This window comes from Palaemon carinicauda, chromosome 6 (assembly GCF_036898095.1).
Source record: "Palaemon carinicauda isolate YSFRI2023 chromosome 6, ASM3689809v2, whole genome shotgun sequence".
Taxonomy (NCBI): domain Eukaryota; kingdom Metazoa; phylum Arthropoda; class Malacostraca; order Decapoda; family Palaemonidae; genus Palaemon; species Palaemon carinicauda.
In genome coordinates, this window is record NC_090730.1 from 44,928,070 (window position 1) to 44,935,569 (window position 7,500).

Here is a 7,500-nt window from a genome sequence, read left to right on the forward strand (position 1 = left end):
TATATATAGAAATAAAATATATCAAATTGCTGTCAATAGAACTATATTTTCCTCTACAGTTAACTTTTGATTCATAAGAGTAGATTCTAAAACAACACTCAATCATCGCGACCTGAATGAATTTGGGCATTTACAAGAAAAGAAGAAAGGCCGTTGAATTCGTACGTGTGTCATTCATAAACTTGTTTTAGAAAACAATATTCCCGTCTGTTAAAAATAATTCGTTTTAAATCCTTCGGTAAAGCGGGAGGTATTGCACGAAAGATGATTTGTAGATTATGTCATTTAATCTCTCCATTCAATTCCAGGCATAACTTTGGGTCCGAGATATTAAATTTAATCTAGGCTATGCAGAGGTTGCTATTATCAGGCTTGGGAGTTAATTTCATAGGAGGTATGATGATTGTCATTATTCATCAAGAAATTCCGCGACAATTTGATTTTTGATATATTGATGCGATAAAATTGTATTCATCATCGTTTATTGTAATGTAGAACCATGTACCCGTGACGAAGTAAGGTTGAACGCCAACTTTAAAAGTCCCTATAAATAGCTATTGTGATATGCAATTAACTATTAGTGAGTACAAGTAGATTTAGATAAAAAGAAAAAAAAATTTATGCATACAGCTTAGTATTTAAGACAAAGGAATAGTCAATCCTTCCTTATGTCAAAGAAGAAATATATGGTTTAATAAAGGTTTCATTAATGCCGCTTAACATTTGAGTGTATGTTATAAAGCTTATATTATAAATTTTGAGAATGTGATAAATTTTGAAGACACACAATCACACAGGACTTCTTTTTTTTTGTGGGAATTCCAAAAAATTATCTGATGATTTTGGAAGTGAAAGGAGATGAGTGATCTAGTAGTTAAGTTAACATCACCAAAAATGGTTTATCATAAGGTCTTGAGCTGCTGTATTTCACTATGACTTTTCGGTCAAATCAGTAAATATGGATTTTGATTATATCTCTCTGTATGAAGGTTGAAATATATTCTGAAATTTCCCATGAAGACTCATATTCACACGAAAAATATGAATATTTGTCTTTCATTTGCTTATAACAAGAGGCTATAAGCAAACGCGATATAAATATACGTGATATCATAATAGCTGAAAAATATCGTATGTTCACAACACTTTACCAAGATGTTATTTGTAAAATAAAATATGGACAGAGCAAGAAATTAAATTGTTAGTTTACCATAAAATATTGAATACAAAAGATGCTAGTATATTCTGCCAGTTAAATAATATAACTTGAATAAAAAATGGAAACAATTTCTGAAATTACGAATCTTGCCAGATAAAACAAATCGTTTAGACAATTTATCGGTAAACCTTTCCTGCATTTTCTGATGGATATTCTCAGGTGATGTAAACTAGGAAAAACAATTTCGAAATTCACTGATATACATAAAAAAATTTTGAAGCATTAGCCGTGAGAGACACACGCACATACATACACACACACACACACACACACACACACACACACACACACACACACATATATATATATATATATATATATATATATATATATATATATATATATATATATATATATATATATATATATATATATATATATATATATATATATATATATATATATATATATATATATATATATATAGTGTGTGTATGTATATATATATATATATATATATATATATATATATATATATATATATATATATATATATATATATATATATATATATATATATATAGTGTGTGTATGTATATATATATATATATATATATATATATATATATATATATATATATATATATATATTTATATATATATATATATATATATATATATATATATATATATATATATATATATATATACATATATATATATATATATATATATATATATATATATATATATATATATATATATATATGTGTGTGTGTGTGTGTGTGTATATATATATATATATATATATATATATATATATATATATATATATATATATATATATATATATATGTGTGTGTGTATATATATATATATATATATATATATATATATATATATATATATATATATATATATATATATGTGTGTGTGTGTGTGTGTGTGTATATATATATATATATATATATATATATATATATATATATATATATATATTATATATATATGTATGTATATATATATATATATATATATATATATATATATATATATATATATATATATATATATATATATATATATATATATATGTGTGTGTGTGTGTGTGTGTGTGTGTGTGTGTTGTGTGTGTGTGTGTGTGTGTAATAAAACTGAATTGTAAGAAATAAAGTTGTTGATTTATGATATGTAACAAGTTATTTAAAACTACATTGTAAAATATTTGAAGCTGTTTGTATATTTGTCATTTCTCATATTCTTATTTTGCTTTCAGCAAACAAATATGATAAAGTTATCAATGCTTATGATTTTGTTTCATGGTCTATTCTTAGCTATTCATATCTAAAGTATTGTACAGTAAATTCAAAGTTATTGACAAATTTTGAAGACATACTGGCAAATAATAGGATTGGTGATAATCATTTCGTCACTCAAGTGAAGAGATGTATGGGATCATATTAGGCAATCCGATGGGGGTCTGGAAGCATCAAAATACTAAGAACTCCTGTGCTATAGATAAAGGGAAAAGTCGATTGCAAATTAGTAACAAGACAGAAAACGAATATGAGTATCATTCACATTACTGCGGTAATAGTAAATAAGAATATATCAGTAAACCATATTTTTAGGCAAAGAATTATGGAATCATTGGGCGTTTGTGTGCTCCGTGAATGTGGGTGTGTCCATGTCTATGAAGAAACAGACGACATTGACAAATAAGTAAAGAAGGAAGATTATATTTATGATAATTGAATGTATTCCTAAAAGCATGCTCGACAAAGTAAAAATATTACAATGACAATGATGATAATGTTAATTACAATATCATTACTTACAATTATAATTGTAACAATAATGAGGATAAAAATAACAATATTAGCTGAAAGTAGCGGTAAATAATTTATTAGAAAAAAAAAACTATCCAAAGCAAATTACTACAAACAAAACCAGTCTATAATAATCTTTCTAAATCACTTTTCCTTCCTCCATACATTTCAATCCTCTCGTGTTATGTAACTCTGAGAGAAAAGGGAGTAAAATAAATGAATTAATAAACGCAGATATGAATATTTGTCTTCAGGATCTCTTGTGTCACATAGACAATCCCTCGAGCGAAGGGTGTAAAGTCAGGTAGGGTCAGATTGGGGCAGAGTAATTGTTCCCAGAAACAGCGCTGGTGTCTAGGGAATCAGGAAGGTCTTCAAGAGTGTTTTCAGTAAATATTTCTCAAAGAAGAAGTACAGTAGGGTGAAGAGTAGTGCCAAGAAGTGAGATAATCATGAATAGTACCGGTGAAATAAGCTAAGAAGGTAGGAAAAGAAAAGGTGCTACGGGATATTGCTAAGATAGTACTATTGGAATGATGCGAGAATATCAGTAGAACGTAAGACGTTCAAACTTGCTGCGAATTTCCTATGTTGAATAGGGTGACATACGTCTCTTTTTATAGTTTATATATAAAATATTTATTTTAATGTCGTTACTGTTCTTAGAATATATTATTTTCCTTGCTCAATACTTCATTTGTAGTTTTGTTTATTTTCCGATCTCCTTGTCTAACTGGGCTATTTTACCCTGTTGGAGCCCTTTGATTAATAGCATCCTGCTTTTCCAATTAGGGTTTTAGCTTACCTAGAAATAATGATAATAGTAGTGAAAGGATCCCGCAGAAGAGTTGATAATTAAAGAGTTGTGATTAGAATTAAGAATTTATCGAATAAGAAACTTTTTGAGAAAAGGGTCAAGAAATATTGGCCTCAAGGTTATGATAATTTTATCACATACAGGAAATATTTTGAGACATTAGTTAAAATGTCATATATCTATGACTTGTTGCTTTTATTACTATGAAATAGTCTTTAAAGAAACAAGTCTCTTGGCAGCCTCACTTGTTCGATTGTGTCTTTATCTCTCCGATATATGATCCTCAGTAAATTTTTATTAAATGAATAACACAAGGAATTGATTAAGAAAAACAGTAGATTCCATTGAGAGAGAGAGAGAGAGAGAGAGAGAGAGAGAGAGAGAGAGAGAGAGAGAGAGAGAGAGAGAGAGAGAGAGAGAGAGAGAGAGAGAGAGAGGGGGGGGGGATAATTAAATTCAGTATCAGCGTACTAGATGTGGGTAAACTCGTTTATTCTTTAATGATTACTGCTACCTAATTCCTTAAGCAAGCCAAAAACATCAGTTTCATATTAGAAATCCGTAAGTTACTTTTTATAATAAGGCAAGAGTCCTGCATCTTCAAAAGCTGTTGTTACGATAGATATCATCAACAAAGATGGTAAGGGATTATTCAATTACAATAACAAAATTCTGGTAATAATATCGATTGAGATGGAACTGTAATTTCGGGAATATGTGCTTTTTCATTCTTAAAGGAGTAACGACATTAAATTATTGAAATACTCAAACTAACATCTGAAAAGAAAGCAATGGGACTATACCGTCTTTATACATTTTTGTTCTTTAAATTCTTAAGCTTTAAAGCTGCCTCAAGAGTAAATCTTGACTCTCCTTGCTACCACTGACCCTGATAGAAGGACACTTTAAATGCTTACTATTTTAAACATATTCTCTAGAGAATCTTATATACCCCTGATTTTTTAGTCATGACAGAGACTCCCACTTTTCACCCAGTATATATAGATAAAATATAAATAAAAGATCAATAAAAATACGAGTCGGTAAAGGAATGTTGACAGAGTCGGTAAAAATAACTAGAGACGTAACGCTGTTGTTATATGAATAAAAAGACCAACCATTTATCCAACTTTTCTCATTCAGGGGAAGACGTCGAGGGTTTTAGGAACGTTGTCGTATATATAAATCATAAGTTGAAGATGAATGGAAAGACCTAATGTGGCGTAGAGACCTCATAAATCCTTGATGTTTTTTCGTTTTTAAATGTATTTTTAACGTGCTTCTATGTTATGTAAATCTATCTTTAGAAATATTTTAAATCCTTGGTGTAATCTGCTAGATTTTCTTAAGAGTAGGAATTATAGTGTGTAGATTAAGGAGAAAATTTCTGAAATAAATTCCATTACACTTTGTACGATATGAATAAAAAAAATACAAATATAAATAAAAGTAATAAAATTAATAATAATAAAATATCAATAATAAAAATAAAAATAATAAAAATAAAAATAATAAAAATAATATAGATAATAGAAGTTATAAAAGTAATAAAAATAAAAATAAAAATATTAATAATAATGATAATAATAATAATAATAATAATACTAATAATAATGATAATTATAATAATAATAACAAAAATAATAAAAATAATGCTAAAAAATAATAATAATAATAATAATAATAATAATAATAATAATAATAATAATAATAATAATGATAATAAAAAAAAATAATAAAAATAATGATAATAAAAATGAATATCTTAAAAATAGTAATAAAAAAAATAAAAATAAAAATAGAAGTAAAAATAATGAAAATAATAATAAAATAAAATAATTATAATAAAAATTATAAAAAAATAAAAATGATAAAAATAAAAATAAAAATGAAAATAATAACAATAATAATAATAATAATAACAATAATAATAATAATAATAATAATGATAAAAAAAATAAAAATAAAAATGATAATGATAATGATAATGGTAATGATAAAAATAGAAATGAAAATAAAAATAAATATAAAAATAAAATTAAAAACAAAAACAAAAACAACAAAAATAAAAATAAGAGTAAAAAGAAAGATAAGAATAAAAAAAAAATTAAAAAAAAAAAAATAATAATAATAATAATAATAATAATAATAATAATAATAATAATAATAATAATAATAATAATAATAATAATAATAAGAATAACAAACGTGTACTCCAGAACCAATGTCATTTCCTTAATAATAAATTTTGGATTGTGCCACATTCCCCGAGTAACAGATGATGGAATATGCAAGTAAGTGATAAAGAGCGAACAGGAATCCCTGTTCGGTTTTATTGTTGTCGGAAATCCGTCGGTTTTATTGTTGTCGCAGAGGGGCGAGTTATATTTTAGGGGGGAGGGGGAGGGGAAAGTAGAACCTTGTGACCTGTCTCAGGAGTAAAGCCCTGTCCACTCGATCAAGCATGCTCGACGGGCAAAAAGTGATACCAGGCCACAATGGTTAGTGAAAATGATGGTTGATGACGTCAGAAGCTGGAAAATTAAAGGCTGGGATCTGGCAACACTGAATGATGCCAGATCCCTGTCTCTGGTTTTCCCGCTTCTGACGTCATAAACCTTCATTCTTACTAACTATTGTGGTCTGGTATCAAGTGGACAGGGCTTAAGTGAGAAATACGATGTTTTTCTCCCGGTGTAAAAAAGAGTAGAAATTCGAGTCTCTTCTTTCACCACTTTCCTGTGAAAAGAGAAGAGGAACTTCTGCGATGATGAGGAAAACCAATAGAATGATGGTCAGTGTCTGAAACATTTAATTATCTTAAAACAAGAGAGTATAGTTAATGGGAAATAAGAATAAAGGAAATGGTTTCATCTTTGATTTGAATAATTTTTTACAGGAAATGGAACTTAGCGGGAAATCAAGAGTCAACACTGTCATTCATATCACATGTAGATTTTACTTTTTTATGCTTTCTTTTACAAGAAATTTTTTTTTCTGATTATCTAGTGATATAGAGTGTTTAGTAAATTAAGTTTTCATAGGCAGACAATAAAGTCCTATTTTATTTGGTATAGATAAAGAGAGGTTTTCAAGACACTGGAATATATAGGCCGGAAAAAACTTTTAAAACTACTTATTGTGAAGTAGATTTCTAGAATTTATAGCCACAGAGGGTCGTGCAATTCAGATATGAAATATGAATCGGTGTTTCGTTTCCATAATCCACAAGAGACAGACTGTAAAAATATAAAAAACAATCATAGTTATACTCATCGAGTCGGGAATATTTGGTTATGATAAAGATATATTCCATAAATTTCCTTCTTGGTTGCGTACATAGTTTTTGAGCTGAATTAGCTCATAATAGCTGAAGATATGTTCTCAATTTAATTTCATAACGGATTCTCGATATTAAAAGTCATCATAATCCATGCTCAAAATCCTCTGAGGTGACAGTTCATTCGCTTAAAATCGTAAGATGGCCATTTTATCCTATATTGAAAAAATGTTAAATACAAAACGCGTTCCTTCTGCTAATATGGTAAAAAAATTAGGTTAATATAACCAGATTTCAAGTGATTTGGGATATCTGACAAATGAAAAACAAGTGAGCAAGTCCTGAACGCGGACATGGTCCTCGTAGAGGACATACCTCCGCCAAGGTGACCTAGAGCGCCATATGTCCTAGAATC